At 45.7% G+C, this 14,511-nt stretch overlaps 1 protein-coding gene across 2 annotated transcripts in view; it reads left to right on the forward strand.

The window, feature by feature from the left end:
• Window positions 1-7,550: 7,550 nt before the first annotated feature.
• The window catches only part of LOC128695126 (uro-adherence factor A), a 305,956-nt gene continuing 298,995 nt past the window's right edge, over window positions 7,551-14,511 (forward strand). For both annotated transcript variants that reach the window (XM_070084920.1, XM_070084921.1), the window contains exon 1: window positions 7,551-7,604. The gene's annotated coding sequence lies outside the window, so the exon portion shown is untranslated. The remainder of the gene's footprint in view (window positions 7,605-14,511) is intronic.

The following is a 14,511-nucleotide window of genomic DNA, read 5'->3' on the forward strand; positions in this document are numbered from 1 at the left end:
ACTCACTAGTGAAGACAACACCAGTACTAGACTCACTAGTGAAGACAACACCAGTACTAGACTCACTAGTGAAGTAACACCAGTACTACACTCACTAGTGAAGCCAACACCAGTACTAGACTCACTAGTGAAGACAACACCAGTACTAGACTCACTAGTGAAGACAACACCAGTACTAGACTCACTAGTGAAGACAACACCAGTACTAGACTCACTAGTGAAGACAACACCAGTACTAGACTCACTAGTGAAGGCAACACCAGTACTAGACTCACTAGTGAAGGCAACACCAGTACTAGACTCACTAGTGAAGACAACACCAGTACTAGACTCACTAGTGAAGACAACACCAGTACTAGACTCACTAGTGAAAACAACACCAGTACTACACTCACTAGTGAAGACAACACCAGTACAACACCAGTACTACACTAGTGAAGACACTAGTGAAGACAACACAAGTACTACACTCACTAGTGAAGACAACACCAGTACTAGACTCACTAGTGAAGGCAACACCAGTACTACACTCACTAGTGAAGACAACACCAGTACTACACTCACTAGTGAAGACAACACCAGTACTACACTCACTAGTGAAGACAACACCAGTACTACACTCACTAGTGAAGACAACACCAGTACTAGACTCACTAGTGAAGGCAACACCAGTACTAGACTCACTAGTGAAGGCAACACCAGTACTACACTCACTAGTGAAGACAACACCAGTACTAGACTCACTAGTGAAGGCAACACCAGTACTACACTCACTAGTGAAGACAACACCAGTACTAGACTCACTAGTGAAGACAACACCAGTACTACACTCACTAGTGAAGACAACACCAGTACTAGACTCACTAGTGAAGACAACACCAGTACTAGACTCACTAGTGAAGGCAACACCAGTACTAGACTCACTAGTGAAGACAACACCAGTACTAGACTCACTAGTGAAGACAACACCAGTACTAGACTCACTAGTGAAGACAACACCAGTACTAGACTCACTAGTGAAGACAACACCAGTACTAGACTCACTAGTGAAGACAACACCAGTACTAGACTCACTAGTGAAGACAACACCAGTACTAGACTCACTAGTGAAGACAACACCAGTACTAGACTCACTAGTGAAGACAACACCAGTACTAGACTCACTAGTGAAGACAACACCAGTACTAGACTCACTAGTGAAGACAACACCAGTACTAGACTCACTAGTGAAGGCAACACCAGTACTAGACTCACTAGTGAAGACAACACCAGTACTAGACTCACTAGTGAAGACAACACCAGTACTAGACTCACTAGTGAAGACAACACCAGTACTAGACTCACTAGTGAAGACAACACCAGTACTAGACTCACTAGTGAAGACAACACCAGTACTAGACTCACTAGTGAAGACAACACCAGTACTAGACTCACTAGTGAAGACAACACCAGACTCACTAGTGAAGACAACACCAGTACTAGACTCACTAGTGAAGACAACACCAGTACTAGACTCACTACTAAAGATAACACCAGTACTAGACTCACTAGTGAAGACAACACCAGTATTAGACTCACTAGTGAAAACAACACCAGTACTACACTCACTAGTGAAAACAACACCAGTACTAGTGAAGACTACTACTAGTGAAGGCAACACCAGTACTAGACTCACTAGTGAAGGCAACACCAGTACTAGACTCACTAGTGAAGACAACACCAGTACTAGACTCACTAGTGAAGACAACACCAGTACTAGACTCACTAGTGAAGACAACACCAGTACTAGACTCACTAGTGAAGACAACACCAGTACTAGACTCACTAGTGAAGGCAACACCAGTACTAGACTCACTAGTGAAGACAACACCAGTACTAGACTCACTAGTGAAGACAACACCAGTACTAGACTCACTAGTGAAGACAACACCAGTACTAGACTCACTAGTGAAGACAACACCAGTACTAGACTCACTAGTGAAGACAACACCAGTACTAGACTCACTAGTGAAGACAACACCAGTACTAGACTCACTAGTGAAGACAACACCAGTACTAGACTCACTAGTGAAGGCAACACCAGTACTAGACTCACTAGTGAAGACAACACCAGTACTAGACTCACTAGTGAAGACAACACCAGTACTAGACTCACTAGTGAAGACAACACCAGTACTAGACTCACTAGTGAAGACAACACCAGTACTAGACTCACTAGTGAAGACAACACCAGTACTAGACTCACTAGTGAAGACAACACCAGTACTAGACTCACTAGTGAAGACAACACCAGTACTAGACTCACTAGTGAAGACAACACCAGTACTAGACTCACTAGTGAAGACAACACCAGTACTAGACTCACTAGTGAAGGCAACACCAGTACTAGACTCACTAGTGAAGACAACACCAGTACTAGACTCACTAGTGAAGACAACACCAGTACTAGACTCACTAGTGAAGACAACACCAGTACTAGACTCACTAGTGAAGACAACACCAGTACTAGACTCACTAGTGAAGACAACACCAGTACTAGACTCACTAGTGAAGACAACACCAGTACTAGACTCACTAGTGAAGACAACACCAGTACTAGACTCACTAGTGAAGACAACACCAGTACTAGACTCACTAGTGAAGATAACACCAGTACTACTACTCACTAATGAAGGCACTAGTCACTAGAAGACAACACCAGTACTAGACTCACTAGTGAAGACAACACCAGTACTAGACTCACTAGTGAAGACAACACCAGTACTACACTCACTTGTGAAGACAACACCAGTACTAGACTCACTAGTGAAGACAACACCAGTACTAGTGACAACACCAGTACTACTAGTGAAGGCAACACCAGTACTAGACTCACCAGTGTAGACAACACCAGTACTAGACTCACTAGTGAAGACAACACCAGTACTAGACTCACTAGTGAAGGCAACACCAGTACTAGACTCACTAGTGAAGGCAACACCAGTACTAGACTCACTAGTGAAGGCAACACCAGTACTAGACTCACTAGTGAAGACAACACCAGTACTAGACTCACTAATGAAGGCAACACCAGTACTAGACTCACTAGTGAAGACAACACCAGTACTAGACTCACTAGTGAAGACAACACCAGTACTAGACTCACTAGTGAAGACAACACCAGTACTAGACTCACTAGTGAAGACAACACCAGTACTAGACTCACTAGTGAAGACAACACCAGTACTAGACTCACTAGTGAAGACAACACCAGTACTAGACTCACTAGTGAAGACAACACCAGTACTAGACTCACTAGTGAAGACAACACCAGTACTAGACTCACTAGTGAAGACAACACCAGTACTAGACTCACTAGTGAAGACAACACCAGTACTAGACTCACTAGTGAAGACAACACCAGTACTAGACTCACTAGTGAAGACAACACCAGTACTAGACTCACTAGTGAAGACAACACCAGTACTAGACTCACTAGTGAAGACAACACCAGTACTAGACTCACTAGTGAAGACAACACCAGTACTAGACTCACTAGTGAAGACAACACCAGTACTAGACTCACTAGTGAAGACAACACCAGTACTAGACTCACTAGTGAAGACAACACCAGTACTAGACTCACTAGTGAAGACAACACCAGTACTAGACTCACTAGTGAAGACAACACCAGTACTAGACTCACTAGTGAAGACAACACCAGTACTAGACTCACTAGTGAAGACAACACCAGTACTAGACTCACTAGTGAAGACAACACCAGTACTAGACTCACTAGTGAAGGCAACACCAGTACTACACTCACTAGTGAAGACAACACTGTCTGATAACTTAGCTGGTGTAGTCTGCCAGTGTCAGTCTGTTTAGTCCTCACAGACACATCGTATTGTTGATCCTCCATCAGCTGCTCTTGTAATGATATGTAAATAACACTTAGATGCAGTGGATACCGTTATTAACTACATCGTTTCGTCCACGTAGGGTCTTCATCAAGCCCCTGCGTCCGCGAAACATTGTCGTTAATAAAAGTATTCCATGCACGTAATGTCATTTGTTCCAACTACTCTCTTGGGTACGTCTCTCTCGCTCATTTCCATAAGGTTGAATATTCTTGCTTTGTTCTGTCAGCTTTGATCCATTCGTGATATCAATAAGAAACAGATCGTCACGAAAGCCCTCTTCTATCTATTGAATGGTTGTTTATGATGGAATATGAAGGCAGTTTACAAAAGAGGCTTATACTGACACAACGCTTCTCTCTGGGTACGACTTTAACAATATCCTATCAAAAGCGTGTTCTTCATTTTGCTTTTTCATAACACGCTTGGCTTGGGTCGTGGCTGGAGGTCCCGTACTGGAGGGTCCCGCTTTTACAGCAGGTTAGGTTCCAGGCTACTGCTGTAAGGCTAAAATCGCTGTAAACTTAAACATAACCTTTTTTATCACTTTGAAATGCATGTAAAAGCCTGTTAACATGTTTACACTATCATATATTAAGTGAGCAATAGAGCTAAACCTAAGAAATGCGTATACAGTACACACATTACTTACCTTAAAATATTTTCGTCTTTAACTTATAGTGAGTGATGAACATATTTATTGTAGGAAGTCTGAATAAATGAATAATGGATATAATTGAAAACTGCTGCATTAGCAAAACTCCATATAGCGAAGCGCTGTAAAGCAGGGCTCAACTGTACGTTGTAGCCATAAGATAAGATAAGATAAGATTTCGTTCGGATTTTTAACCCCGGAGGGTTAGCCACCCAGGATAACCCAAGAAAGTCAGTGCGTCATCGAGGACTGTCTAACTTATTTCCATTGGGGTCCTTAATCTTGTCCCCCAGGATGCGACCCACACCAGTCGACTAACACCCAGGTACCTATTTGCTGCTAGGTGAACAGGACAACAGGTGTAAGAAAACGTGTCGAAATGTTTCCACCCGCCGGGAATCGAACCCGGGCCCTCCGTGTGTGAAGCGGGAGCTTTAGCCACCAGGGAAGACCTGAAGGGGAAACTGATATTGCAGTTGTTAGTGACTGATCTCTCCAGCGTGAATCTCAGTGCATTTTTCTCTCATTTATATCATACGAACACTTTTTTCACTGACTTTCACAAATTTCCTCAATTTTTCGAAGTTTAGCGACATTTACAAAGTGTAACTCTTGATGCGGTCCCAGACACATCTACATAATGTATTTGGCTGCTTCGGAAATGCAATATTCACTTTTTTTTTTATCAAATTAACAAATGGTGGTCTATTTCCTCTTCTGAATCTTCCTCTTCCATGCCCATCCCACATACTCACTCTCACAAACTCTTAAACACATATTCACTCTCACACATTCACCCAGTCTCTGGCTAACTCTCACACATGCACGGGAACTATTCCATTTACACAGCAGATGACGATGGGAAGGAGCTACTGAGTAACTGGGTACATTGAAGGCAATTGTGACTTAACAGTACGTCACCAGTGGGTTCCTAGAGAAGCAGCAGAAGCACTATGCGAATCGCTTGCTCAAACCAACAAGAAATTAATGGAAATAGAGCAGTTGTTAAGTAAAAGTATAAAAATTGCAAAAGTAGTTCCAATATTCAAGCAAGTAAGTATGAGAACAGATAAGTAGAGTTGAAGTACTGGCCAGTACTCCTGACATGCATACTATCCGAGGTACTGGAGAAGATAAATCTGTAGGAGAGTGATGGAAAGCCTAGAGAGGGGTGGCTTTACAGGCGAAAAACTTGATGGATGCAGAGGACTTAAATCACGCCTTACGTACCTGTTGGAATTACACGACAGGGCATAAGGAAGATAACGGGGAAAGAGAGGAGGACGAGGTTAAGAGAAAAACAAGATCTTAGAATGTCGGGAAGAAAATCTAATGGAAAAAGGGAGTATTGGTCCAGGAGGAAGTGCAAGTGTAATATGCGAGGCTCCACCAGCACAGATCTTGACACTGGTACGCTTCATGGATGCGTAAACCACATTCGAAAAGCACCTTAAGCAAAAGTTTTATTTATTCCTAATCGCAGATGATGTGAAATTAATAAGGAGAATAAAAGTTTGGTTTGAAAGAGAAAGGCAACAATATGAGTTAGACAAAGTGCAGGGATGAACGGACAATTAGCAACTGAGATTCATTCTCAGCAAGTGCAAAGAGTAATGCAAAATTTGGAAGGGGAATGAAGATCAATAAATGTCAAGCCCATCTTAGAGTATGGAGCATCAAGAATGAAACCCACATTTGGTTGAGCATGTTCGGAAGCTAGAAAAAGTGCAGTGATTTATAACGAAAATGATGGCGGAGCTATGAAGAGAGACTAAAAGAAACGAACCTGATAGGACAAGTGTTTCCTGACGAGGGTCATATGATGATCCTCCGATGGAGCTCTTGGTCTTCTGACCGAGGCCTTCCTCTGGGTTACCCGTCTACCCCTTTAAAAATTATGGTTATGATCATAACCATTTTAACGAACCTGAGGATATTAAGACGTACGAAATACATAGAGGACATGTCAGTGAAGGCTAGGTCGGTGGACATTTCTTCGGCCTTAGGAGACTCAGAAAGTGAAGTGCCCGAGATGTGGACGTTGTAAAGACACACTTCATACACAGCTTCAGGAGTGTGAATAACAGGTACCCACGAAGTTAAGAATGAGTAAGCTCGGCCACGGCCAGCTAATGAAGATGAGGCCTGGAGCTGAGACTCGGCTCCCACCTCGGCAAGATTATTAAAGCTGCATGGAGGTAGACACCACTAATTTAATGTACACAAAGGTATCTTCACCAGTAAACAATGCACAGACAGTTGTAGAAACCAGTGAATTGGGTATTGAGTAGGCTGCTGGAGACAGAAGAGATGAGTGAGAGAGAGAGAGAGAGAGAGAGAGAGAGAGAGAGAGAGAGAGAGAGAGAGAGAGAGAGAGAGAGAGAGAGAGAGAGAGAGAGAGAGAGAGAGACAGCAGAAACAGCTGAAACAAGCTTTTGGGCCAGAAAGCAGCAAGCTTCTCTGGCTGTACCCTTCTCCAGAACATCACTCCATCTGATATCATACATACCCAGGATGACTCGATTATGGAACACATTCGTACAGCATAATGATGTCAACGAGATAAAGTCAGTTGATCAAATGAAAATGCTGGCCTACAGATGGCTCCAACTTCATCCTGTTCCCTACTTGTATGTCTCATAACAATAAAAATCCTTTCAAATGAGCTGATGTAGGTAACAGCCTCTTGCTTGTCAATAAAGTTAGAATTCTTAACCTGTAAATAAGCTTGTCAATAAAACTAGGGATCCTTAACCTTGTCAAACCCTGTGTAGAGGGAGGGAGGGAGGGAGAGAGAGAGAGAGAGAGAGAGAGAGAGAGAGAGAGAGGGAGGGAGAGAGAGAGAGAGAGAGAGAGAGAGAGAGAGAGAGAGAGAGAGAGAGAGAGAGAGAGAGAGAGAGAGAGAGAGAGAGAGAGAGAGAGAGAGAGAGAGCTTGGGAGGGTGAGGAGAGCCGAGTGAGAGGCAGACCAGCCAGGCAGAGGGGCAGTCAGTCGCACGCGGGTGGGGTGGCTGAATGCTTGTCTTCCGCGCTGTGTAGCGCAGTGTGGTGGTGCGTCCCGGTGTTATTACCGCACATTGTTGTTTCTACTGTGTGTTTACAGCGCGTGGGTATCCCCCCCGCACTACACCAGCTTCAAGCGCTGGTGTGAGAGGGAGATCTACAGACGAGGGAAGAGGAGTTTGAACTGTGGCAGACTGGTTCAGTGTTTGCGTTCAGAGATGCATCTCGATTGAAACGTGCCTAGGCTAGTGTGTACGTCCGTGTACGCTGCCTCCACGTGAACACGTACATAGGCGGGATGCACACACGCATCGCTCACTCGGGCAACGCGCATGTGAAATTGAACGTTGCGATGCGTACTTCAGTGGAGAGTTGAGATATGTGTTCGTCTTTGCGCACATGTATTTGTACTCCGAAAATATGTATTCATGTGCGTACGTAAGTGGTGTTTAGCTGGTTAGCCTGAGGCCTGTGCACTATGGGTGCCTTTTGTATACAAGTGCACATATGTGCATTGACCGACGACCTGTTGAAAATTAATATGTAAGTAAATAGAAAATTCTCATACGAGGTGCTGCTTTCCTTCATCCCAGGTGAGGGGCTGACGCTTCCTAGGTGAAGGCCTGACGCTTCCCAGGTGAGGGGCTGACGCTTCCTAGGTGAGGGGCTGACGCTGTGTAAGGGGGATGACCAACACCTGTGTGAGGGGTTCATACACTCCCCTCTCAACCCGCCGTGTGTAAAGGGATGACGTTCCATGTATCATTACCTAATATAAGAAGACCGCGGGAGGTACAGCGCATGTATATTGTTTACATTGTGTGTGTGTGTGTGTGTGTGTGTGTGTGTGTGTGTGTGTGTGTGTGTGTGTGTGTGTGTGTATGTGTGTGTGTGTGTTTTAGTTACCATTTTATCCTAGGAACATGTCGATTAGACACTAGGCCTGTTGTAATGTGTGTGTGTGTGTGTGTGTGTGTGTGTGTGTGTGTGTGTGTGTGTGTGTGTGCGTGTACTCACCTAGTTGTACTCACCTAGTTGAGGTTGCAGGGGTCGAGTCCGAGCTCCTGGCCCCGCCTCTTCACTGATCGCTACTAGGTCACTCTCCCTGAACCATGAGCTTTATCATAACTCAAGAAATCGTAATGACACGATTGCAAATAAACCATACCCCCGGCCTGGATTGAACCCGCGGGCTGGAGTTTTGAGACTCTATGACCGCGGGTTCAATCCCGGCCGGGGGTATAGCTTTATCATACCTCTGCTTAAAGCTATGTATGGATCCTGCCTCCACTACATCGCTTCCCAAACTATTCCACTTACTGACTACTCTGTGGCTGAAGAAATACTTCCTAACATCCCTTTGATTCATCTGTGTCTTCAACTTCCAACTGTGTCCCCTTGTTACTGTGTCCAATCTCTGGAACATCCTGTCTTTGTCCACCTTGTCAATTCCTCTCAGTATTTTGTAAGTCGTTATCATGTCCCCCCTATCTCTCCTGTCCTCCAGTGTCGTCAGGTTGATTTCCCTTAACCTCTCCTCATAGGACATACCTCTTAGCTCTGGGACTAGTCTTGTTGCAAACCTTTGCACTTTCTCTAGTTTCTTTACGTGCTTGGCTAGGTGTGGGTTCCAAACTGGTGCCGCATACTCCAATATGGGCCTAACGTACACGGTGTACAGGGTCCTGAACGATTCCTTATTAAGATGTCGGAATGCTGTTCTGAGGTTTGCCAGGCGCCCATATGCTGCAGCAGTTATTTGGTTGATGTGCGCTTCAGGAGATGTGCCTGGTGTTATACTCACCCCAAGATCTTTTTCCTTGAGTGATGTTTGTAGTCTCTGACCCCCTAGACTGTACTCCGTCTGCGGTCTTCTTTGCCCTTCCCCAATCCTCATGACTTTGCACTTGGTGGGATTGAACTCCAGGAGCCAGTTGCTGGAGCAGGTCTGCAGCCTGTCCAGATCCCTTTGTAGTTCTGCCTGGTCTTCGATCGAATGAACTCTTCTCATCAACTTCACGTCATCTGCAAACAGGGACACCTCGGAGTTTATTCCTTCCGTCATGTCGTTCACAAATACCAGAAACAGCACTGGTCCTAGGACTGACCCCTGTGGGACCCCGCTGGTCACAGGTGCCCACTCTGACACCTCTCCTCGTACCATTACTCGCTGCTGTCTTCCTGACAAGTATTCCCTGATCCACTGTACTCCCCCGTTATTCCTGCTTGGTCCTCCAGTTTTTGCACTAATCTCTTGTGTGGTACTGTGTCAAACGCCTTCTTGCAGTCTAAGAAAATGCAATCCACCCACCCTTCTCTCTCTTGTCTTACTGCTGTCACCATGTCATAGAACTCCAGTAGGTTTGTGACACAGGATTTCCCGTCTCTGAAACCATGTTGGCTGCTGTTGATGAGATCATTCCTTTCTAGGTGTTCCACCACTCTTCTCCTGACAATCTTTTCCATGATTTTGCATACTATACATGTCAGTGACACTGGTCTGTAGTTTAATGCTTCATGTCTGTCTCCTTTTTTAAAGATTGGTACCACATTTGCTGTCTTCCATGCCTCCGGCAATCTCTCTGTTTCGATAGATGTATTGAATATTGTTGTTAGGGGTACACCTAGCGCCTCTGCTCCCTCTCTCAATACCCATGGGGAGATGTTATCTGGCCCCATTGCCTTTGAGGTATCTAGCTCACTCAGAAGCCTCTTCACTTCTTCCTCGGTTGTGTGCACTGTGTCCAGCACTTGGTGGTGTGCCCCACCTCTCCGTCTTTCTGGAGTCCCTTCTGTCTCCTCTGTGAACACTTCTTTGAATCTCTTGTTGTGTTCCTCACATACTTCACTGTGTGTGTGTGTGTGTGTGTGTGTGTGTGTGTGTGTGTGTGTGTGTGTGTGTACTCACCTAGTTGTACTCACCTAGTTGAGGTTGCGGGGGTCGAGTCCGAGCTCCTGGCCCCGCCTCTTCACTGATCGCTACTAGGTCACTCTCCCTGAGCCGTGAGCTTTATCGTACCTCTGCTTAAAGCTATGTATGGATCCTGCCTCCACTACATCGCTTCCCAAACTATTCCACTTACTGACTACTCTGTGGCTGAAGAAATACTTCCTAACATCCCTGTGATTCATCTGTGTCTTTAGCTTCCAACTGTGTCCCCTTGTTACTGTGTCCAATCTCTGGAACATCCTGTTTTTGTCCACCTTGTCAATTCCTCTCAGTATTTTGTATGTCGTTATCATGTCCCCCCTATCTCTCCTGTCCTCCAGTGTCGTCAGGTTGATTTCCCTTAACCTCTCCTCGTAGGACATACCTCTTAGCTCTGGGACTAGTCTTGTTGCAAACCTTTGCACTTTCTCTAGTTTCTTTACGTGCTTGGCTAGGTGTGGGTTCCAAACTGGTGCCGCATACTCCAATATGGGCCTAACGTATACGGTGTACAGGGTCCTGAACGATTCCTTATTAAGATGTCGGAATGCTGTTCTGAGGTTTGCTAGGCGCCCATATGCTGCAGCAGTTATTTGGTTGATGTGCGCTTCAGGAGATGTGCCTGGTGTTATACTCACCCCAAGATCTTTTTCCTTGAGTGAGGTTTGTAGTCTCTGACCCCCTAGACTGTACTCCGTTTGCGGCCTTCTTTGCCCTTCCCCAATCTTCATGACTTTGCACTTGGTGGGATTGAACTCCAGGAGCCAATTGCTGGACCAGTTCTGCAGCCTGTCCAGATCCCTTTGTAGTTCTGCCTGGTCTTCGATCGAGTGTATTCTTCTCATCAACTTCACGTCATCTGCAAACAGGGACACCTCAGAGTCTATTCCTTCCGTCATGTCGTTCACAAATACCAGAAACAGCACTGGTCCTAGGACTGACCCCTGCGGGACCCCGCTGGTCACAGGTGCCCACTCTGACACCTCGCCACGTACCATGACTCGCTGCTGTCTTCCTGACAAGTATTCCCTGATCCATTGTAGTGCCTTCCCTGTTATCCCTGCTTGGTCCTCCAGTTTTTGCACCAATCTCTTGTGTGGAACTGTGTCAAACGCCTTCTTGCAGTCCAAGAAAATGCAATCCACCCACCCCTCTCTCTCTTGTCTTACTGCTGTCACCATGTCATAGAACTCCAGTAGGTTTGTGACACAGGATTTCCCGTCCCTGAAACCATGCTGGCTGCTGTTGATGAGATCATTCCTTTCTAGGTGTTCCACCACTCTTCTCCTGATAATCTTCTCCATGATTTTGCATACTATACATGTCAGTGACACTGGTCTGTAGTTTAATGCTTCATGTCTGTCTCCTTTTTTAAAGATTGGGACTACATTTGCTGTCTTCCATGCCTCAGGCAATCTCCCTGTTTCGATAGATGTATTGAATATTGTTGTTAGGGGTACACATAGCGCCTCTGCTCCCTCTCTCAATACCCATGGGGAGATGTTATCTGGCCCCATTGCCTTTGAGGTATCTAGCTCACTCAGAAGCCTCTTCACTTCTTCCTCGGTTGTGTGCACTGTGTCCAGCACTTGGTGGTGTGCCCCACCTCTCCGTCTTTCTGGAGTCCCTTCTGTCTCCTCTGTGAACACTTCTTTGAATCTCTTGTTGAGTTCTTCACATACTTCCCGGTCATTTCCTGTTGTCTCTCCTCCTTCCTTCCTTAGCCTGATTACCTGGTCCTTGACTGTTGTTTTCCTCCTGATGTGGCTGTACAACAGTTTCGGGTCAGATTTGGCTTTCGCTGCTATGTCATTTTCATATTGTCTTTGGGCCTCCCTTCTTATCTGTGCATATTCATTTCTGGCTCTACGACTGTTCTCCTTATTCTCCTGGGTCCTTTGCCTTCTATATTTCTTCCATTCCCTAGCACACTTGGTTTTTGCCTCCCTGCACCTTTGGGTAAACCATGGGCTCATCCTGGCTTTTTCATTACTCCTGTTACCCTTGGGTACAAACCTCTCCTCAGCCTCCTTGCATTTTATTGCTACATATTCCATCATCTCATTAACTGGTTTCCCTGCCAGTTCTCTGTCCCACTGAACCCCGTTCAGGTAGTTCCTCATTCCTGTGTAGTCCCCTTTCTTGTAGTTTGGCTTCATTCGTCCTGGCCTTCCTGCTTCTCCCTCCACTTGTAGCTCTACTGTGTATTCGAAGCTTACAACCACATGGTCACTGGCCCCAAGGGGTCTTTCATATGTGATGTCCTCGATATCTGCACTACTGAAGGTGAATACTAAGTCCAGCCTTGCTGGTTCATCCTCTCCTCTCTCTCTTGTAGTGTCCCTTACGTGTTGGTACATGAAGTTCTCCAGTACCACCTCCATCATCTTAGCCCTCCAAGTATCTTGGCCCCCATGTGGGTCCAAGTTCTCCCAATCTATCTCCTTGTGGTTAAAGTCACCCATGATCAGGAGCTTTGCCCTGCATGCATGAGCTCTTCTGGCCACTCTAGCTAGTGTGTCAACCATCGCTCTATTGCTCTCGTCGTACTCTTGCCTTGGCCTCCTGCTGTTCTGTGGTGGGTTATACATCACTGCTATTACCACCTTGGGACCTCCAGAGTGAAGTGTTCCCACTATGTAATCACTTTCTTCTCCGCTATCTTCTCTCTCCAGCTCATCAAAATTCCAGCGATTTTTGATCAGCAACGCCACTCCTCCACCCCCCCTGTTCCCTCTGTCTTTCCTCAGGATTTGGTATCCCGTTGGAAAGATGGCATCTGTTATCATACCTGTAAGCTTGGTTTCTGTGAGAGCTATGATGTCCGGTGATGCTTCTTTGACTCTTTCTTGCCACTCCTCCCACTTATTTGTTATTCCATCAGCGTTTGTGTACCATACCTTCAGTTTCCTTTCCAACACTGTGGTTTGGGGGGCCTGTGAGGGTGGGAGACCTGGTGGCATACTGTGGGGTTCTATAGCTTGGTGTTGGGTGGAGGCTGTGGGTATGGATTGTAGGGTGTGTTGGGATGGTGTGATAGGTTGTATGGTTCTGAGAGTAGTTGTGTGTGTGCTTGCCCTTGCTGTTCTGTCCTGCTCTGACAGACCTCTGCTGGTTCCCTCCTTGTCTCTTTTCCTAGCTCCTTTCGCTTTTTTGTCCTCTCCCTCAGCTGCTGTCGTTCTGATTTTGTTCTGTCTCTGTCTAGGAACACCCTCTTGTACTCTTCCGAGTATTTCAATCGTGGTTTCTCTTGGAGGATCCTGTTCCGCACTGTTTCCGTCCTGAGAATCAGCTTGATTGGTCGGTTTCTCACCTTCGAGTACCCCCCTATTCTCTGAAAATTTACAATCTCGTCCCTCTCTTCACCTATTTCTGTTATGATTTTCTCAATCTCCTTCCTTTCTTCCTGCTTCCTTTCAGTGTGTGTCCTTTCCTCTCTCTCCTGAAGCCCATGGATAAACACTGATTTTGCCCTTTCTTCCTCGCATTGCCTCACCCTCTGTGGCTCTGGATCCTGCCTGTATGTGGTCAGTTTCTCCCTTGATTTTTCCAGTGGCTCTTGATAGCCTTGTTGTGCCTCAGCATTCGACCTATCACCCTCTCCATCTGCAACCAGTTGATCTTCCCTTTCACTCCTTGGTCCTCCTTGGCAGATTGATGTGACCTTAGCATAATTCATAATTCCTTCCTTCCTGTTCAGCCTCGCAGCTTCATATGCTGTGTCTTCTCTGGTCACTGCCCCTGTAACTCGCTCCAGCCTATTTATCTCAACTTCTAGGACCCTTATCTTGGCTACTGCAGTTTCGACTTGTGCCTCCCAATTCTTTGTCTCCTTCTCCAACCACCTTTCCAATTTCACAGAGAGCTCTTTCTCCATTTTTTCAGAAAGCTCTCCTAATTTTCTCTCCCACTCTTGTTCCATCCTTTTCCACTGCTCCTCCATCCACTCCTCCCTACCCGAACCATTCTCATCTGATCCTTGGGTCCTGCGAGTCCCCACCATTTTTTTTTTTTTTTTTTTTTTTT

The sequence above is a fragment of the Cherax quadricarinatus genome, chromosome 14 (genome assembly GCF_038502225.1).
Source record: "Cherax quadricarinatus isolate ZL_2023a chromosome 14, ASM3850222v1, whole genome shotgun sequence".
NCBI classification, from domain to species: domain Eukaryota; kingdom Metazoa; phylum Arthropoda; class Malacostraca; order Decapoda; family Parastacidae; genus Cherax; species Cherax quadricarinatus.